The sequence below is a fragment of the Carica papaya genome, chromosome 8, assembly GCF_054855325.1.
Source record: "Carica papaya isolate Zhongbai chromosome 8, ASM5485532v1, whole genome shotgun sequence".
NCBI lineage: Eukaryota > Viridiplantae > Streptophyta > Magnoliopsida > Brassicales > Caricaceae > Carica > Carica papaya.
Window position 1 is genome coordinate 17,657,116 of NC_142316.1, and position 17,731 is coordinate 17,674,846.

The following is a 17,731-nucleotide window of genomic DNA, read 5'->3' on the forward strand; positions in this document are numbered from 1 at the left end:
ACGCGTGACTAGAACTATGGTCCGCTGGTTTATACGCAAATGTGAGTCAAGAATCAAGGGCATTTTAATCGATATTAGAACGAGAAGGAGAGGTGCAGTGTGAACGCACAAGGAAACAAATGATGGGAGGGGGGGAGGGAAGAAGGAGTGTATGTATTTTCAGCACAAAATTAAACAGGTGCGGTCACACCAGCACAAATGCACCGGATCCCATCAGAACTCCGCAGTTAAGTGTGCTTTGGAGAAAGTAGTACAATGATGGGTTACCTCCTGGGAAGTTCTCGTGTTGTACCCATTTTCTTTTTTTCAGATGTGCCGTTCGACGTTACGCGCGACTTGAATTATTGTCCTCAGGTTTATTCGCAAATGTGAGTCACGGCCCGTGGTATTTTTCTTGATTGTAGAACGAGAACGGGAGGTGCAGTGCGCACGCAAAAGGAAACAAATGACGGGAGGGGGAAGAAAGGGGAATGAGTTTATGTATTTGCAGTGCGAAATTAAACAGGTGCGATCATACCAGCACTAATGCACCGGATCCCATCAGAACTTCGCAGTGAAGTGTGCTTGGGCGAGATTAGTACTCGGATGGGTGACCTCCTGGGAAGTCCTCGTGTCGCACCAATTTTTTTTCAGACGGGTCGTTCGACGTTACGCGCGACTGGAACTGGGGACCGCTGGTTTATACGCAATTGTGAGTCAAGAAGAAGGGGCATTTTAATCAATATTAGAACGAGAATGAGAGATGCATAGTGTACGCACAAGGAAACAAATGACGGAAGGGGGGATGGAGGGAGAAAAAGTGTATGTATTTGCAGCGCATAATGAAACATGAGCGATCATACCAGCACCAATGCAATGGATTCTATCAGAACTCCGCAAGTTAAGGGTGCTTGGGCGAGAGTAGCACTAGGATGGGTGACCTCCTGCGAAGTCCTTATATTTCACCCATTTTCTCAGGAAGTCCTCGTGTTGCACCCATTTTTTTGCAGATGATTCTTTCGATGATACGAGCGACTTGAATTATGGTCCTCAGGTTTATTCGGAAATGTGAGTCACGGCACCGTAGCATTTTACTTGATATTAGAACGAGAAGGAGAGGTGTAGTGCGCACGCACAAGGAAACAAATGATGGGAGGGGGGGAGGGAAGAAGGAGTGTATGTATTTTCAGCACGAAATTAAACAGGTGCGGTCACACCAGCACAAATGCACCGGATCCCATCAGAACTCCGCAGTTAAGTGTGCTTTGGCGAAAGTAGTACAATGATGGGTTACCTCCTTGGAAGTTCTCGTGTTGCACCCATTTTCTTTTTTTCAGATGTGCCGTTCGACCTTACGCGCGACCTTAATTATGGTCCGCAGATTTATTCGCAAATGTGAGTCACGGCGCCGTGGCATTTTACTTTATATTTGAGCGAGAACGAGAGGTGCAGTGCGCACGCACAAGGAAACAAATGACGGAAGGGGGAATAAAAGAGAAGGAGTTTATGTATTTGCAGCGCGAAATTAAACAGGTTCGATCATACCAGCACTAATGCACCAGATCCCATCAGAACTCCGCAGTTAAGTGTGCTTGGGCGAGAGCAGTACTCGGATGGGTGACATCCTGAGAAGTCCTCGTGTCGCACTAATTTTTTTCCAGACGGGTCGTTCGACGTTACGCGCGACTAGAACTAGGGTCCGCTGGTTTATACGCAAATGTGAGTCAAGAAGCAGGGGCATTTTAATCGATATTAAAACGAGAATGAGAGATGCAGAGTGCACGCACAAGGAAACAATTGATGGGAGGGGGAGGGAAGGAGAAGGAGTGCATGTATTTTCAGCACGAAATGAAACAGGTGCGATCATACCAGCACTAATGCAACGAATTCTATCAGAACTCCGTAGGTAAGGGTGCTTGGGCGAGAGTAATACTAGCATGGGTTACCTCCTGCGAAGTCTTTGTATTTAACCCATTTTCTTCTGAAGTCCTCGTGTTGCACCCATTTTTTTGTAGATAATTCTTTCGACGTTACGCGCGACTTGAATTATGGTCCTCAGGTTTATTCGCAAATGTGAGTCACGGCGCTGTAGCATTTCACTTGATATTAGAACGAGAACGGGAGGTGCAGTGCGCACGCACAAGGAAATAAATAACGGGTGGGGGAAGAAAGGGGAATGAGTTTATGTATTTACAGCGCGAAATTAAACAGGTGCGATCATACTAGCACTAATGCACCGGATCCCATCAGAACTCCGCAGTTATGTGTGCTCGAGCGAGATTAGTACTCGGATGGGTGACCTCCTGGGAAGTCCTCGTGTCGCACCAATTATTTTTCAAACGGGTCGTTCGACGTTACGCGCGTCTGGAACTAGGGTCCGCTAGTTTATTCGCAAATGTGAGTCAAGAAGCAGGGGCATTTTAATCGATATTAGAACGAGAATGAGAGGTGAAGTGTGAACGCACATGGAAACAAATGACGGGCAGGGGAAGAAAGGAGAAGGAGTGTATGTATTTGCAGCGCAAAATTAAACAGGTGGGATCATACCAGCACTAAAGCTCCAGATCCCATCAGAACTCTGCAGTTAAGTGTGCTTGGGCGAGAGTAGTACTCGGATGGGTGACCACTTGCGAAGCCCTCGTGTTGCACCTATTTTTTTTTGGATGGGTTGTTCGACGTTAAGCGCGAATGGAATTATAAACCGCTGGTTCATTTGCAAAGGTGAGTCACGGTGCCGGGGCATATTACTTGATATTAGAATGAGAAAGAGAGATGCAGAGTGCACGCACAAGGAAACAAATGACAGGAGGGGGGATGGAAGAAGAAAGAGTGTATGTATTTCCAGTGCTGAATGAAACATGAGGGATCATACCAGCACTAATGCAACGGATTCTATCAGAACTCCGCAGTTAAGGGTGCTTGGGCGTGAAAAGTACTCGGATGGGTGACCTCCTGCGAAGTCCTTATATTTCACCCATTTTCTTGGGAGGTCCTCGTGTTGCACCCATCTTTTTGCAGATGATTCTTTCGACGTTACACGCGACTTGATTTATGGTCCACAGGTTTATTCGCAAATGTGAGTCACGGCGCTGCGACATTTTACTTGATATTAGAACGAGTACGGGAGGTGCAGTGTGCACGCACAAGGAAACAAATGACGGGAGGTGGAATAAAAGAGAAGGACTGTATGTATTTGAAGCGCAAAATTAAATAAGTGGCAACATACCAGCACTAATGCACTGGATCCCATCAGAACTCTGCAGTTAAGTGTGTTTGGGCAAGAGTAGTACTCGGATGGGTGACCTCTTGGGAAGTTCTCGTATCGCAACAATTTTTTTGCAGATGGGTCGTTCGACATTACACGCGACTGGAATTATGGTCCGCTGGTTTATACGCAAAAGTGAGTCAAGAATCAGGGGCATTTTAATCGATATTAGAACGAGAAGGAGAGGTGCAGTGTGAACGCACAAGGAAACAAATGATGGGAGGGGGGAGGGAAGAAGGAGTGTATGTATTTTCAGCACGAAATTAAACAGGTGTGGTCACACTAGCACAAATGCACCGCATCCCATCAGAACTCCGCAGTTAAGTGTGCTTTGGCGAAAGTAGTGCAATGATGGGTTACCTCATGGGAAGTTCTCGTGTTGCACCCATTTTCTTTTTTTCAAATTTGTCGTTCGACGTTACGCGCGACTTTAATTATGGTCCGCAGATTTATTCGCAAATGTGAGTCACGGCGTCGTAGCATTTTACTTGATATTTGAATGAGAACGAGAGGTGTAGTGCGCACGCACAAGGAAACAAATGACGGGAAGGGGAAAAAAGGATAAGGAGTTTACGTATTTGCAGCGCGAAATTAAACAGGTGCGATCATACCAGCACTAATGCACCGGATCCCATCAGAACTCTGCAGTTAAGTGTGCTTGGGCGAGAGTAGTACTCGGATTAGAGACCTTGTGGGAAGTCCTCGTGTCGCACTAATTTTTTTTTCAGACGGGTCGTTCGACGTTACGCGCGACTGGGACTAGGGTCCACTGGTTTATACGCAAATGTGAGTCAAGAAGCAGGGGCATTTTAGTCGATATTAGAACGAGAAAAAGAGATGCAGAGTGCACGCACAAGGAAACAAATGACGGGAGGGGGGGTGGAGGGAGAAAAAGTGTATGTATTTGCAGCGCAGAATGAAACATGAGCAATCATACCAGCATCAATGCAATGGATTCTATCAGAACTCTGCAAGTTAAGGGTGCTTGGGCGAGAGTAGCACTAGGATGGGTGACCTCCTGCGAAGTCCTTATATTTCACCCATTTTCTTAGGAAGTCCTCGTGTTGCACCCATTTTTTTGCAGATGATTCTTTCGACGATACGCGCGACTTGAATTATGGTCCTCAGTTTTATTCGCAAATGTGAGTTACGGCACCGTAGCATTTTACTTGATAATAGAACGAGCACGGGAGGTGCAGTGCGCACGCACAAGGAAACAAATGACGGGAGGGGCAAGAGAGGAGAAGGAGTTTATGTATTTGCAGCGCGAAATTAAATGGGTGTGATCATGCCAGCACTAATGCACCGGATCCCATCAGAACTCCGCAGTTAAGTGTGCTTGGGCGAGAGTAGTACCCGGATGGGTGACCTCCTGAGAAGTCCTCGTGTCGCACCATTTTTTTTTCAGACGGGTCGTTTGATGTTACGCTTGACTGGAACTAGGGTCTGCTGGTTTATACTCAAATGTGAGTAAAAAAACAGGGGCATTTTAATCGATATTAGAACGAGAAGGGGAGGTGCAGTGTGAACGCACAAGGAATCAATTGATGGGAGGGGGAGGGAAGGAGAAGGAGTGTATGTATTTTCAGCACGAAATGAAACAGGTGCGATCATACCAACACTAATGCAACGGATTCTATCAGAACTCCGTAAGTAAGGGTACTTGAGCGAGAGTTGTACTAGCATGGGTTATCTCCTGCGAAGTCCTTATATTTCACCAATTTTCTTGTGAAGTCCTCGTGTCGCACCAATTTTTTTTTTCAGACGGGTCGTTCGACGTTACGCGCGTCTGGAACTAGGGTCCGCTGGTTTATACGCAAATGTGAGTCAAGAAGCAGGGGCATTTAATCGATATTAGAACGAGAATGAGAGGTGAAGTGTGAACGCACAAGAAAACAAATGACGGGAGGGGGAAGAAAGATGAAGGAGTGTATGTATTTGCAGCGCGAAATTAAACAGGTGGGATCATACCAGCACTAAAGCCCCGGATCCCATCAGAACTCCGCAGTTAAGTGTGCTTGGCGAGATTAGTACTCGGATGGTTGACCTCCTGGGAAGTCCTCGTGTCGCACCAATTTTTTTTCAGACGGGTTGTTCGACGTTACGCGCGACTGGAACTAGGGTCCACTGGTTTATACGCAAATGTGAGTCAAGAAGCAGGGGCATTTCAATCGATATTAGAACGAGAATGAGAGGTGAAGTGTGAACGCACAAGGAAACAAATGACGGGAGGGGGAAGAAAAGAGAAGGAGTGTATGTATTTGCAGCGCGAAATTAAACAGGTGCGATTATACCAGCACTAAAGCTTCGGATCCCATCAGAACTCCGCAGTTAAGTGTGCTTTGGCGAGAGTAGTACTCGGATGGGTGACCACCTGGGAAGCTCTCGTGTTGCTCCTATTTTTTTTCGGATGGGTTGTTCGACGTTACGCGCGAATGGAATTATAAACCGCTGGTTCATTTGCAAAGGTGAGTCACGGTGCCGGGGCATATTACTTGATATTAGAACGAGAAAGAGAGATGCAGAGTGCACGCACAAGGAAACAAATGACGGGAGGGGGGATGGAAGGAGAAAGAGTTTATGTATTTGCAGCGCAAAATTAAACGGGTGCGATCATATCAGCACTAATGCACCGGATCCCATCAGAACTCCTCAGTTAAGTGTGCTTGGGCGAGAGTAGTACTCGGATGGGTGACCTCCTGGGAAGTCCTCGTGTAGCACTAATATTTTTTTCAGACGGGTCGTTCGACGTTACGCGCGACTGGAACTAGGGTCCATTGGTTTATACGCAAATGTGAGTCAAGAAGCAGGGGCATTTTAATTGATATTAGAACGAGAAAGAGAGATGCAGAGTGCACGCACAAGGAAACAAATGACGGGAGGGGGGATGGAGGGAGAAAAAGTGTATGTATTTGCAACCAAGAATGAAACATGAGCAATCATACCAGCACCAATGCAACGGATTCTATCAGAACTCCGCATTTAAGGGTGCTTGGGCGAGAAAAAGTACTCGGATGGGTGACCTCCTGCGAAGTCCTTATATTTCACCCATTTTCTTGGGTGGTCCTCGTGTTGCACCCAATGTTTTGAAGATGATTCTTTCGACGTTACACGCGACTTGAATTATGGTCCTCAGGTTTATTCGCAAATGTGAGTCACGGCGCTGTACCATTTTACTTGATATTAGAACGAGAACGGGAGGTGCAGTGCGCACGCACAAGGAAACAAATTATGGGAGGGGGAAGAAAGGAGAAGGAGTTTATGTATTTGCACCGCGAAATGAAACAGGTGCGATCATACCAACACTAATGCAACGAATTCTATCAGAACTCCGTAGGTAAGGGTGCTTGGGCGAGAGTAGTACTAGCATGGGTTACCTCCTGCGAAGTCCTTATATTTCACCCATTTTCTTGTGAAGTCCTCGTGTTGCACCCATTTTTTTGCAGATGATTCTTTCGATGTTACGCGCGACTTGAATTATGGTCCCCAGGTTTATTCGCAAATGTGAGTCACGGCACTGTTGCATTTTACTTGATATTAGAACGAGAACGGGAGGTGTAGTGCGCCCGCACAAGGAAACAAATGACGGGAGGGGGAAGAAAGGGGAATGAGTTTATGTATTTGCAGCGCAAAATTAAACAGGTGCGATCATACCAGCACTAATGCACCGGATCCCATCAGAACTCCGTAGTTAAGTGTGGTTTGGCGAGAGTAGTACTCGGATTGTTGACCTCCTGGGAAGTCCTCGTGTCGCACTAATTTTTTTTCTCAGACGGGTCATTCGACGTTACGCGCGACTGGAACTAGGGTCCACTGGTTTATACGCAAATGTGAGTCAAGAAGCAGGGGCATTTTAATCGATATTAGAACGAGAATAAGAGGTGAAGTGTGAATGCACAAGGAAACAAATGACGGGAGGGGGAAGAAAGGAGAAGGAGTGTATGTATTTGTAGCGCTAAACTAAACAGGTGCGATCATACCAGCACTAAAGCCCCGGATCCCATCAGAGCTCCGCAGTTAAGTGTGTTTGGCGAGATTAGTACTCGGATGGTTGACCTCCTGGGAAGTCCTCGTGTCGCACCAATTTTTTTTCAGACGGGTCGTTCGACGTTACGCGTGTCTGGAACTAGGGTCCGCTGGTTTATACGCAAATGTGAGTCGAGAAGCAGGGGCATTTTAATCGAAATTAGAACGAGAATGAGAGGTAAAGTGTGAACGCACATGGAAACAAATGACGGGAGGGGGAAGAAAGAAGAAGGAGTGTATGTATTTGCAGCGCGAAATTAAACAGGTGTGATCATACCAGCACTAAAGCTCCGGATCCCATCAGAACTCTGCAGTTAAGTGTGCTTGGGCTAGAGTAGTTCTCGGATGGGTGACCACTTGGGAAGTCCTCGTGTTGCACCCATTTTTTTTTTTTCAGATGTGCCGTTCGACGTTACGCGCGACTTTAATTATGGTCCGCAGATTTATTCGCAAATGTGAGTCACGGCGCCGTGGCATTTTACTTGATATTTAAACGAGAACGAGAGGTGCAGTGCGCACGCACAAGGAAACAAATGACGGGAGGGGGAAGAAAGGAGAAGGAGTTTATGTATTTGCAGCGCGAAATTAAACCGGTGCGATCATACCAGCACTAATGCACCGGATCCCATCAGAACTCTGTAGTTAAGTGTGCTTGGGCGAGAGTAGTACTCGGATGGGTGACTTCTTGGGAAGTCCTCGTGTCGCACCAATTTTTTTTCAGACGGGTCGTTCGACGTTACGCACGACTGGAACTAGGGTCCACTGGTTTATACGCAAATTTGAGTCAAGAAGCAGGGGCATTTTAATCTATATTAGAACGAGAATGAGAGATGCAGAGTGCACGCAAAAGGAAACAAATGACGGGAGGGGGGATGGAGGGAGAAAAAGTGTATGTATTTGCAGCGTAAAATGAAACATGAGCAATTATACCAGCAAAAATGCAACTGATTCTATCAGAACTCCGCAAGTTAAGGGTGCTTGGGCGAGAGTAGCTCTAGGATGGGTGACCTCCTGCGAAGTCCTTATATTTCACCCATTTTCTTAGGAAGTCCTCGTGTTGCACCCATTTTTTTGCAGATTATTCTTTCGACGATACGCGCGACTTGAATTATGGTCCTCAGGTTTATTCGGAAATGTGAGTCACGGCACCGTAGCATTTTACTTGATATTAGAACGAGAACGGGAGGTGCAGTGCGCACGCACAAGGAAACAAATGACGGGAGGGGGAAGAAAGGAGAAGGAGTTTATGTATTTGCAGCACAGAATTAAACGGTTGCGATCATACCAGCACTAATGCACCGGATCCCATCAGAACTCCGCAGTTAAGTGTGCTTGGGCGAGAGTAGTACTCGAATGGGTGACCTCCTGGGAAGTCCTCGTGTCGCACCAATTTTTTTTCAGATGGGTCGTTCGACGTTGCGCGCGACTGGAACTGGGGTCCGCTTGTTTATACGCAAATGTGAGTCAAGAAGCAGGGGCATTTTAATCGATATTAGAACGAGAATGAGAGGTGCAGTGTGAACGCACAAGGAAACAATTGATGGGAGGGGGAGGGAAGGAGGAGTGTATGTATTTTCAGCACGAAATGGAACAGGTGCGATCATACCAGCACTAATGCAACGGATTCTATCAGAACACCGTAGGTAAGGGTGCTTGGGCGAGAGTAGTACTAGCATGGGTTACCTCCTGCGAAGTCCTTATATTTCACCCATTTTCTTGTGAAGTCCTCGTGTTGCACCCATTTTTTTGCAGATGATTCTTTCGACGTTACGCGCGACTTGAATTATGGTCCTCAGGTTTATTCGCAAATGTGAGTCACGGCGCCGTAGCATTTTACTTGATATTAGAACGAGAACGGGAGGTGCAGTGCGCACGCACAAGGAAACAAATGATGGGAGGGGGAAGAAAAGGGAAGGAAATTATCTATTTGCAGCGCAAAATTGATTAGGTGCGATCATACCAGCACTAATGCACTGGATCCCATCAGAACTCTGCAGTTAAGTGTGCTTGGGCGAGAGTAGTACTCGGATGGGTGACCTCCTGGGAAGTCCTCGTGTCGCACTAATTTTTTTTTTAGACGGGTCGTTCGACGTTACGCGCGACTGGAACTAGGGTCCCCTGCTTCATACGCAAATGTGAGTCAAGAAGCAGGGGCATTTTAATCGATATTAGAACGAGAAGGAGATATGCATAGTGCACGCACAAGGAAACAAATGACGGGAGAGGGGATGGAGGGAGAAAAAGTGTATGTATTTGCGGCGCAGAATGAAACATGAGCAATCATACCAGCACCAATGCGACGGATTCTATTAGAACTCCGCAAGTTAAGGGTGCTTGGGCGAGAGTAGTACTAGCATGGGTATCCTCCTGCGAAGTCCTTATATTTCACCCATTTTCTTGTGAAGTCCTCGTGATGCACCCATTTTCTTTTTTTCAGATGTGTCGTTCGACGTTACGCGCGACTTTAATTATGGTCCCCAAATTTATTCGCAAATGTGAGTCACGGCGCCGTGGCATTTTACTTGATATTTGAACGAGAACGAGAGGTGCAGTGCGCACGCACAAGGAAACAAATGACGGGAGGGGGAAGAAAGGAGAAGGAGTTTATGTATTTGCAGCGCGAAATTAAACCGGTGCGATCATACCAGCACTAATGCACCGGATCCCATCAGAACTCCGCAGTTAAGTGTGCTTGGGCGAGATTAGTACTCGGATGGGTGACCACACGGGAAGTCCTCGTGTCGCACTAATTTTTTTTTCAGACGGGTCGTTCGACGTTACGCGCGTCTGGAACTAGGGTCCGCTGGTTTATACGCAAATGTGAGTCAAGAAGCAGGGGCATTTTAATCGCTATTAGAACGAGAATGAGAGGCGAAGTGTGAACGCACAAGGAAACAAATGACGGGAGGGGGAAGAAAGGAGAAGGAGTGTATGTATTTACAGCAGAAAATTAAACAGGTGCGATCATACCAGCACTAAAGCTCCGGATCCCATCAGAACTCCGCAGTTAAGTGTGCTTGGGCGAGGGTAGTACTCGGATGGGTGACCACCTGGGAAGCCCTCGTGTTGCACCTATTTTTTGTCGGATGGGTTGTTCGACGTAACGCGCGAATGGAATTATAAACCGCTGGTTCATTTGCAAAGGTGAGTCACGGTGCTGGGGCATATTACTTGATATTAGAACGAGAAAGAGAGATGCAGAGTGCACGCACAAAAAAACAAATGACGGGAGATGGGATGGAATGAGAAAGAATGTATGTATTTGCAGTGCGGAATGAAACATGAGGGATCATACCAGCACTAATACAACGGATTCTATCAGAACTCTGTAGTTAAGGGTGCTTGGGCGAGAAAAGTACTCGGATGGGTGACCTCCTGCGAAGTCCTTATATTTCACCCATTTTCTTGGGAGATCCTCGTGTTGCACCCATCTTTTTGCAGATGATTCTTTCGATGTTACGGGCGACTTGATTTATGGTCCGCAGGTTTATTCGCAAATTTGAGTCACGGCGCCGTGGCATTTTACTTGATATTAGAAGAAGTACGGGAGGTGCAGTGCGCACGCACAAGGAAACAAATGACGGGAGGAGGAAAAAAAGAGAAAGAGTGTATGTATTTGAAGCGCAAAATTAAACAAGTGGCATCATACCCGCACTAATGCACTGGATCCAATCAGAACTCCGTAGGTAAGGGTGCTTGGGCGAGAGTAGTACTAGCATGGGTTACCTCCTGCGAAGTCCTTATATTTCACCCATTTTCTTGTGAAGTCCTCGTGATGCACCCATTTTCTTTTTTTCAGATGTGCCATTCAACGTTATGCGCGACTTTAATTATGGTCCGAAGATTTATTCGCAAATGAGAGTCACGGCGCCGTGGCATTTTACCTGATATTTGAACGAGAACGAAAGGTGCAGTGCGCACGCACAAGGAAACAAATGACGGAAGGGGGGATGGAAGGAGAAAGAGTGTATGTATTTGCAGTGCAGAATGAAACATGAGGGATCATACCAGCACTAATGCAACGGATTCTATCAGAACTCCGCAGTTAAGGGTTCTTGGGCGAGAAAAGTACTCGGATGGGTGACCTCCTACGAAGTCCTTATATTTCACCCATTTTCTTGGGAGGTCCTCGTGTTGCACCCATCTTTTTGCATATGATTCTTTCGACGTTACGCGCTGCTTGATTTATGGTCCGCAGGTTTATTTGCAAATGTGAGTCACGGCGCCTTGGCATTTTACTTGATATTAGAACGAGTACGGGAGGTGCAGTGCGCACGCACAAGGAAATAAATGATGGGAGGAGGAAGAAAAGAGAAGGAGTGTATGTATTTAAAGCGCAAAATTAAACAAGTGGCATCATACCAGCACTAATGCACTGGATCCCATCAGAACTCTGCAGTTAAGTGTGCTTGGGCGAGTGTAGTACTCGGATGGGTGACCTCTTGGGAAGTCCTCGTATCGCAACAATTTTTTTTCAGATGGGTCGTTCGTCGTTACGCGCGACTGGAACTATGGTCCGCTGGTTTATACGCAAATGTGAGTCAAGAATTAGGGGCATTTTAATCGATATTAGAACGAGAAGGAGAGGTGAAGTGTGAACGCACAAGGAAACAAATGACAGGAGGGGGGATGGAGGGAGAAAAAGTGTATGTATTTGCAGCGCAGAATGAAACATGAGCAATCATACCAGCACCAATGCGACGGATTCTATTAGAACTCCGCAAGTTAAGGGTGCTTGGGCGAGAGTAGCAGTAGGATGGGTGACCTCCTGCAAAGTCTTTATATTTCACCAATTTTCTTAGGAAGTTCTCGTGTTGCACCCATTTTTTTGTAGATGATTCTTTCGACGATACGTGCGACTTGAATTATGGTCGTCAGATTTATTCGCAAATGTGAGTCACGGCACCGTAGCATTTTACTTGATTTTAGAACGAGCACGGGAGGTGCAGTGCACACGCACAAGGAAACAAATGACGGGAGGGGGAAGAAAGGAGAAGGAGTTTATGTATTTGCATCGCGGAATTAAACGGGTGCGATCATACCAGCACAAATGCACCGGATCCCATCAGAACTCCGCAGTTAAGTGTGCTTTGGCGAAACTAGTACAATGATGGGTTACCTCCTGGGAAGTTCTAGTGTTACACCCATTTTCTTTTTTTCAGATGTGCCGTTCGACGTTACGCGCGACTTTAATTATGGTCCGCAGATTTATTCGCAAATGTGAGTCACGGCGCCGTGGCATTTTACTTGATATTTGAACGAGAAAGAGAGGTGCAGTGTGAACGCATAAGGAAACAATTGATGGGAGGGGGAGGGAAGGAGAAGGAGTGTATGTATTTTCATCACGAAATGAAACAGGTGCGATCATACCAGCACTAATGCAACGGATTCTATCAGAACTCCGTAGGTAAGGGTGCTTGGGCGAGAGTAGTACTAGCATGGGTTACCTCCTGCGAAGTCCTTATATTTCACCCTTTTTCTTGTGAAGTCCTCGTGATGCACCCATTTTCTTTTTTTCAGATGTGTCGTTCGACGTTACGCGCGACTTTAATTATAGTCCACAAATTTATTCGCAAATGTGAGTCACGGCGCCGTGGCATTTTACTTGATATTTGAACGAGAACGAGAGGTGTAGTGCGCACGCACAAGGAAACAAATGACGGGAGGGGGAAGAAAGGAGAAGGAGTTTATGTATTTGCAGCGCGAAATTAAACCGGTGCGATCATACCAGCACTAATGCACCGGATCCCATCAGAACTCTGCAGTTAAGTGTGCTTGGGCGAGATTAGTACTCAGATGGGTGACCTTACGGGAAGTCCTTGTGTCGCACTAATTTTTTTTTCAGACGGGTCGTTCGACGTTACGCGCGTCTGGAACTAGGGTCCGCTGGTTTATACGCAAATGTGAGTCAAGAAGAAGGGGCATTTTACTTGATATTAGAAGAAGTACGGGAGGTGCAGTGTGAACACACAAGGAAACAAATGACGGGAGGGGGAAGAAAAGAGAAAGAGTGTATGTATTTGAAGCGCAAAATTAAACAGGTGCGATCATACCAGCACTAAAGCTCCGGATCCCATCAGAACTCCGCAGGTAAGGGTGCTTGGGCGAGAGTAGTACTAGCATGGGTTACCTCCTGGGAAGCCCTTATATTTCACCCATTTTCTTGTGAAGTCCTCGTGATGCACCCATTTTCTTTTTTTCAGATGTGCCATTCGACGTTACGCGCGACTTTAATTATGGTCCGAAGATTTATTCGCAAATGTGAGTCACGACGCTGTGGCATTTTACCTGATATTTGAACGAGAACGAGAGGTGCAGTGCGCACGCACAAGGAAACAAATGACGGGAGGGGGGATGGAAGGAGAAAGAGTGTATGTATTTGCAGTGCAGAATGAAACATGAGGGATCATACCAGCACTAATGCAACGGATTCTATCAGAACTCCGCAGTTAAGGGTGCTTGGGCGAGAAAAGTACTCGGATGGATGACCTCCTGCGAAGTCCTTATATTTCACCCATTTTCTTGGGAGGTCCTCGTGTTGCACCCATCTTTTTGCATATGATTCTTTCGACGTTACGCGCGGCTTGATTTATGGTCCGCAGGTTTATTCGCAAATGTGAGTCACGGCGCCGTGGCATTTTACTTGATATTTGAACGAGAACGAGAGGTGCAGTGCGCACGCACAAGGAAACAAATGACGGGACGGGGGATGGGAGGAGAAACAGTGTATGTATTTGCAGTGCAGAATGAAACATGAGGGATCATACCAGCACTAATGCAACGGATTCTATCAGAACTCCGCAGTTAAGGGTGCTTGGGCGAGAAAAGTACTCGGATGGGTGACCTCCTGCGAAGTCCTTATATTTCACCCATTTTCTTGGGAGGTCCTCGTGTTGTACCCATCTTTTTGCAGATGATTCTTTCGACGTTACGCGCGAATAGAATTATAAACCGCTGGTTCATTTGCAAAGGTGAGTCACGGCGCCGTGGCATTTTACTTAATATTAGAACGAGTACGGGAGGTGCAGTGCGAACGCACAAGGAAACAAATGACGGGAGGAGGAAGAATAGAGAAGGAGTGTATGTATTTGAAGCGCAAAATTAAACAAGTGGCATCATACCAGCACTAATGCACTTGATCCCATCAGAACTCTGCAGTTAAGTGTGCTTGGGCGAGAGTAGTACTCGGATGGGTGACCTCTTGGGAAGTTCTCGTATCGCAACAATTTTTTTTCAGATGGGTCGTTCGACGTTACTCGCGACTGGAACTATGGTCTGCTGGTTTATACGCAAATGTGAGTCAAGAATCAGGGGCATTTTCATCGATGTTAGAACGAGAAGGAGAGGTGCAGTGTGAACGCACAAGGAAACAAATGATGGGAGGGGGGGAGGGAAGAAGGAGTGAATGTATTTTCAGCACGAAATTAAACAGGCGCGGTCACACCAGCACAAATGCACCGGATCCCATCAGAACTCCGCAGTTAAGTGTGCTTTGGCGAAAGTAGTACAATGATGGGTTACCTCCTGGGAAGTTCTCGTGTTGCACCCATTTTCTTTTTTTCAGATGCGCCATTCGACGTTACGCGCGACTTTAATTATGGTCCGCAGATTGATTCGCAAATGTGAGTCACGGCGTCGTGGCGTTGTACTTGATATTTGAACGGGAACGAGAGGTGCAGTGCGCACGCACAAGGAAACAAATGACGGGAGGGGGAAGAAAGGAGAAGGAATTTATGTATTTGCAGCGCGAAATTAAATAGGTGCGATCATACCAGCACTAATGCACCAGATGCCATCAGAACTCCGCAGTGAAGTGTGCTTGGGCGAGATTAGTACTCGGATGGGTGACCTCCTGGGAAATCCTCGTGTCGCACCAATTTTTTTTGAGACGGGTCTTTCGACGTTACGCGCGTTTGGAACTAGGGTCCGCTGGTTTATACGCAAATGTGAGTCAAGAAGCAGGGACATTTTAATCGATATTAGAACGAGAATGAGAGGTGAAGTGTGAATGCACAAGGAAACAAATGACGGGAGGGGGAAGAAAGGAGAAGGAGTGTATGTATTTGCAGCGCGAATTTAAAAAGGTGCGATCATACCAACACTAAAGCCCCGGATCCCATCAGAACTCCGCTGTTAAGTGTGCTTGGGCGAGAGTAGTACTCGGATGGGTGACTACTTGGGAAGCCCTCGTGTTGCACCTATTTTTTTTCGGATAGGTTGTTCGACGTTACGCGCGAATGGAATTATAAACCGCTGGTTTATTTGTAAAGGTGAGTCACGGCGCCGTGGCATTTTACTTGATATTTGAACGAGAACGAGAGGTGCAGTGCGCACGCACAAGGAAACAAATGACGGGACGGGGGATGGAAGAAGAAAGAGTGTATGTATTTGCAGTGCAGAATGAAACATGAGGGATCATACCAGCACTAATGCAACGGATTCTATCAGAACTCCGCAGTTAAGGGTGCTTGGGCAAGAAAAGTACTCGGATGGGTGACCTCCTGCGAAGTCCTTATATTTCACCCATTTTCTTGGGAGGTCCTCGTGTTGCACCCATCTTTTTGGAGATGATTCTTTCGACGTTACGCGCGAATGGCATTATAAACCGCTAGTTCATTTGCAAAGGTGAGTCACGGCGCCGTGGCATTTACTTGATATTAGAACGAGTACGGGAGGTGCAGTGCGCACGACAAGGAAACAAATGACGGGATGAGGAACAAAAGAGAAGGAGTGTGTGTATTTGAAGCGCAAAATTAAACAAGTGGCATCATACCAGCACTAATGCACTTGATCCCATCAGAACTCTGCAGTTAAGTGTGCTTGGGCGAGAGTAGTTCTCGGATGGGTGACCTCTTGGGAAGTTCTCGTATCGCAACAATTTTTTTTTAGATGGGTCGTTCGACGTTACGCGCGACTGGAACTATGGTCCGCTGGTTTATACGCAAATGTGAGTCAAGAATCAGGGGCATTTTCATCGATATTAGAATGAGAAGGAAAGGTGCAGTGTGAACGCACAAGGAAACAAATGATGGGAGGGGGGAGGGAAGAAGGAGTGTATGTATTTTCCGCACGAAATTAAACAGGTGCGGTCACACCAGCACAAATGCACCGGATCCCATCAGAACTCCGCAGTTAAGTGTGCTTTGGCGAAAGTAGTACAAAGATGGGTTACCTCCTGGGAGGTTCTCGTGTTACACCCATTTTCTTTTTTTCAGATGTGCCGTTCGACGTTACGCGCGAGTATAATTATGGTCCGCAGATTTATTCGCAAGTGTGAGGCACGGCGTCGTGGCATTTTACTTGATATTTGAACGAGAAGGAGAGGTGCAGTGTGAACGCACAAGGAAACAATTGATGGGAGGGGGAGGGAAGGAGAAGGAGTGTATGTATTTTCAGCACAAAATGAAACAGGTGCGATCATACCAGCACTAATGCATCAGATTCTATCAAAACTCCGTAGGTAAGGGTGCTTGGGCGAGAGTAGTACTAGCGTGGGTTATCTCCTGCGAAGTCCTTATATTTCACCCATTTTCTTGTGAAGTCCTCGTGATGCACCCATTTTTTTTTTTCAGATGTGTCGTTCGACGCTACGCGCGACTTTAATTATGGTCCACAAATTTATTTGCAAATGTGAGTCACGGCACCGTGGCATTTTACTTGATATTTGAACGAGAACGAGAGGTGCAGTGCGCACGCACAAGGAAACAAATGACGGGAGGGGGAAGAAAGGAGACGGAGTTTATGTATTTGCAGCGCAAAATTAAACCTGTGCGATCATACCAGCACTAATGCACCGGATCCCATCAGAACTCCGCAGTTAAGTGTGCTTGGGCGAGATTAGTACTCGGATGGGTGACCTCACGGGAAGTCCTCGTGTCGCACTAATTTTTTTTTCAGATGGGTCGTTCGACGTTACGCGCGTCTGGAACTAGGGTCCGCTGGTTTATACGCAAATGTGAGTCAAGAAGCAGGGGCATTTTAATCGCTATTAGAATGAGAATGAGAGGTGAAGTGTGAACGCACAAGGAAACAAATGACGGGAGGGGGAAGAAAGGAGAAGGAGTGTATGTATTTACAGCAGAAAATTAAACAGGTGCGATCATACCAGCACTAAAGCTCCGGATCCTATCAGAACTCTGCAGTTAAGTGTGCTTGGGCGAGGGTAGTACTCGGATGGGTGACCACCTGGGAAGCCCTCGTGTTGCACCTATTTTTTTTCGGATGGGTTGTTCGACGTTACGCGCGAATGGAATTATAAACCGCTGGTTCATTTGCAAAGGTGAGTCACGGTGCTGGGGCATATTACTTGATATTAGAACGAGAAAGAGAGATGCAGAGTGCACGCACAAGAAAACAAATGACGGGAGGGGGGATGGAATGAGAAAGAATGTATGTATTTGCAGTGTGGAATGACACATGAGGGATCAGACCAGCACTAATGCACCGGATCCCATCAGAACT

General features: G+C 46.6%; 9 non-coding genes and 25 pseudogenes across 9 annotated transcripts; all 34 read left to right on the top strand.

Moving 5' to 3' along the window:
• Positions 1-176: 176 nt before the first annotated feature.
• LOC148246008 (5S ribosomal RNA) lies at positions 177-295 on the top strand (annotated as a pseudogene).
• Positions 296-503: 208 nt separating this feature from the next.
• Positions 504-622, top strand: LOC148246009 (5S ribosomal RNA). Its single transcript, XR_015814975.1, has one exon. It is a non-coding gene; the product is annotated as a 5S ribosomal RNA (ribosomal RNA).
• Positions 623-1,182: 560 nt separating this feature from the next.
• Positions 1,183-1,301, top strand: LOC148246010 (5S ribosomal RNA; annotated as a pseudogene).
• Positions 1,302-1,510: 209 nt separating this feature from the next.
• Positions 1,511-1,629, top strand: LOC148246011 (5S ribosomal RNA; annotated as a pseudogene).
• Positions 1,630-2,188: 559 nt separating this feature from the next.
• Positions 2,189-2,307, top strand: LOC148246012 (5S ribosomal RNA; annotated as a pseudogene).
• A 205-nt stretch (positions 2,308-2,512) lies between these two features.
• On the top strand, positions 2,513-2,631 carry LOC148246013 (5S ribosomal RNA; annotated as a pseudogene).
• A 561-nt stretch (positions 2,632-3,192) lies between these two features.
• On the top strand, positions 3,193-3,310 carry LOC148246014 (5S ribosomal RNA; annotated as a pseudogene).
• Positions 3,311-3,513: 203 nt separating this feature from the next.
• Positions 3,514-3,632, top strand: LOC148246015 (5S ribosomal RNA; annotated as a pseudogene).
• A 209-nt stretch (positions 3,633-3,841) lies between these two features.
• Positions 3,842-3,960, top strand: LOC148246016 (5S ribosomal RNA; annotated as a pseudogene).
• A 562-nt stretch (positions 3,961-4,522) lies between these two features.
• On the top strand, positions 4,523-4,641 carry LOC148246017 (5S ribosomal RNA). The gene has a single exon (XR_015815273.1). It is a non-coding gene; the product is annotated as a 5S ribosomal RNA (ribosomal RNA).
• Positions 4,642-5,201: 560 nt separating this feature from the next.
• On the top strand, positions 5,202-5,319 carry LOC148246018 (5S ribosomal RNA; annotated as a pseudogene).
• Positions 5,320-5,524: 205 nt separating this feature from the next.
• Positions 5,525-5,643, top strand: LOC148246019 (5S ribosomal RNA; annotated as a pseudogene).
• Positions 5,644-5,849: 206 nt separating this feature from the next.
• Positions 5,850-5,968, top strand: LOC148246020 (5S ribosomal RNA; annotated as a pseudogene).
• A 916-nt stretch (positions 5,969-6,884) lies between these two features.
• Positions 6,885-7,003, top strand: LOC148246021 (5S ribosomal RNA; annotated as a pseudogene).
• Positions 7,004-7,210: 207 nt separating this feature from the next.
• LOC148246022 (5S ribosomal RNA) lies at positions 7,211-7,328 on the top strand (annotated as a pseudogene).
• A 205-nt stretch (positions 7,329-7,533) lies between these two features.
• Positions 7,534-7,652, top strand: LOC148246023 (5S ribosomal RNA; annotated as a pseudogene).
• Positions 7,653-7,861: 209 nt separating this feature from the next.
• On the top strand, positions 7,862-7,980 carry LOC148246024 (5S ribosomal RNA). Its single transcript, XR_015815198.1, has one exon. It is a non-coding gene; the product is annotated as a 5S ribosomal RNA (ribosomal RNA).
• A 561-nt stretch (positions 7,981-8,541) lies between these two features.
• On the top strand, positions 8,542-8,660 carry LOC148246025 (5S ribosomal RNA). The gene has a single exon (XR_015814669.1). It is a non-coding gene; the product is annotated as a 5S ribosomal RNA (ribosomal RNA).
• A 556-nt stretch (positions 8,661-9,216) lies between these two features.
• On the top strand, positions 9,217-9,335 carry LOC148246026 (5S ribosomal RNA). Its single transcript, XR_015815194.1, has one exon. It is a non-coding gene; the product is annotated as a 5S ribosomal RNA (ribosomal RNA).
• A 566-nt stretch (positions 9,336-9,901) lies between these two features.
• LOC148246027 (5S ribosomal RNA) lies at positions 9,902-10,020 on the top strand. The gene has a single exon (XR_015816036.1). It is a non-coding gene; the product is annotated as a 5S ribosomal RNA (ribosomal RNA).
• A 206-nt stretch (positions 10,021-10,226) lies between these two features.
• Positions 10,227-10,345, top strand: LOC148246028 (5S ribosomal RNA). Its single transcript, XR_015815620.1, has one exon. It is a non-coding gene; the product is annotated as a 5S ribosomal RNA (ribosomal RNA).
• A 1,274-nt stretch (positions 10,346-11,619) lies between these two features.
• LOC148246029 (5S ribosomal RNA) lies at positions 11,620-11,737 on the top strand (annotated as a pseudogene).
• A 561-nt stretch (positions 11,738-12,298) lies between these two features.
• LOC148246030 (5S ribosomal RNA) lies at positions 12,299-12,417 on the top strand (annotated as a pseudogene).
• A 209-nt stretch (positions 12,418-12,626) lies between these two features.
• LOC148246031 (5S ribosomal RNA) lies at positions 12,627-12,745 on the top strand (annotated as a pseudogene).
• Positions 12,746-12,984: 239 nt separating this feature from the next.
• LOC148246032 (5S ribosomal RNA) lies at positions 12,985-13,103 on the top strand (annotated as a pseudogene).
• A 206-nt stretch (positions 13,104-13,309) lies between these two features.
• Positions 13,310-13,428, top strand: LOC148246033 (5S ribosomal RNA; annotated as a pseudogene).
• Positions 13,429-14,378: 950 nt separating this feature from the next.
• LOC148246034 (5S ribosomal RNA) lies at positions 14,379-14,496 on the top strand (annotated as a pseudogene).
• A 204-nt stretch (positions 14,497-14,700) lies between these two features.
• On the top strand, positions 14,701-14,819 carry LOC148246035 (5S ribosomal RNA; annotated as a pseudogene).
• Positions 14,820-15,028: 209 nt separating this feature from the next.
• Positions 15,029-15,147, top strand: LOC148246036 (5S ribosomal RNA; annotated as a pseudogene).
• Positions 15,148-15,352: 205 nt separating this feature from the next.
• On the top strand, positions 15,353-15,471 carry LOC148246037 (5S ribosomal RNA; annotated as a pseudogene).
• Positions 15,472-16,030: 559 nt separating this feature from the next.
• Positions 16,031-16,148, top strand: LOC148246038 (5S ribosomal RNA; annotated as a pseudogene).
• A 203-nt stretch (positions 16,149-16,351) lies between these two features.
• On the top strand, positions 16,352-16,470 carry LOC148246039 (5S ribosomal RNA; annotated as a pseudogene).
• Positions 16,471-17,036: 566 nt separating this feature from the next.
• Positions 17,037-17,155, top strand: LOC148246040 (5S ribosomal RNA). The gene has a single exon (XR_015814502.1). It is a non-coding gene; the product is annotated as a 5S ribosomal RNA (ribosomal RNA).
• A 206-nt stretch (positions 17,156-17,361) lies between these two features.
• Positions 17,362-17,480, top strand: LOC148246041 (5S ribosomal RNA). The gene has a single exon (XR_015814562.1). It is a non-coding gene; the product is annotated as a 5S ribosomal RNA (ribosomal RNA).
• The last annotated feature ends 251 nt before the right edge of the window (positions 17,481-17,731 follow it).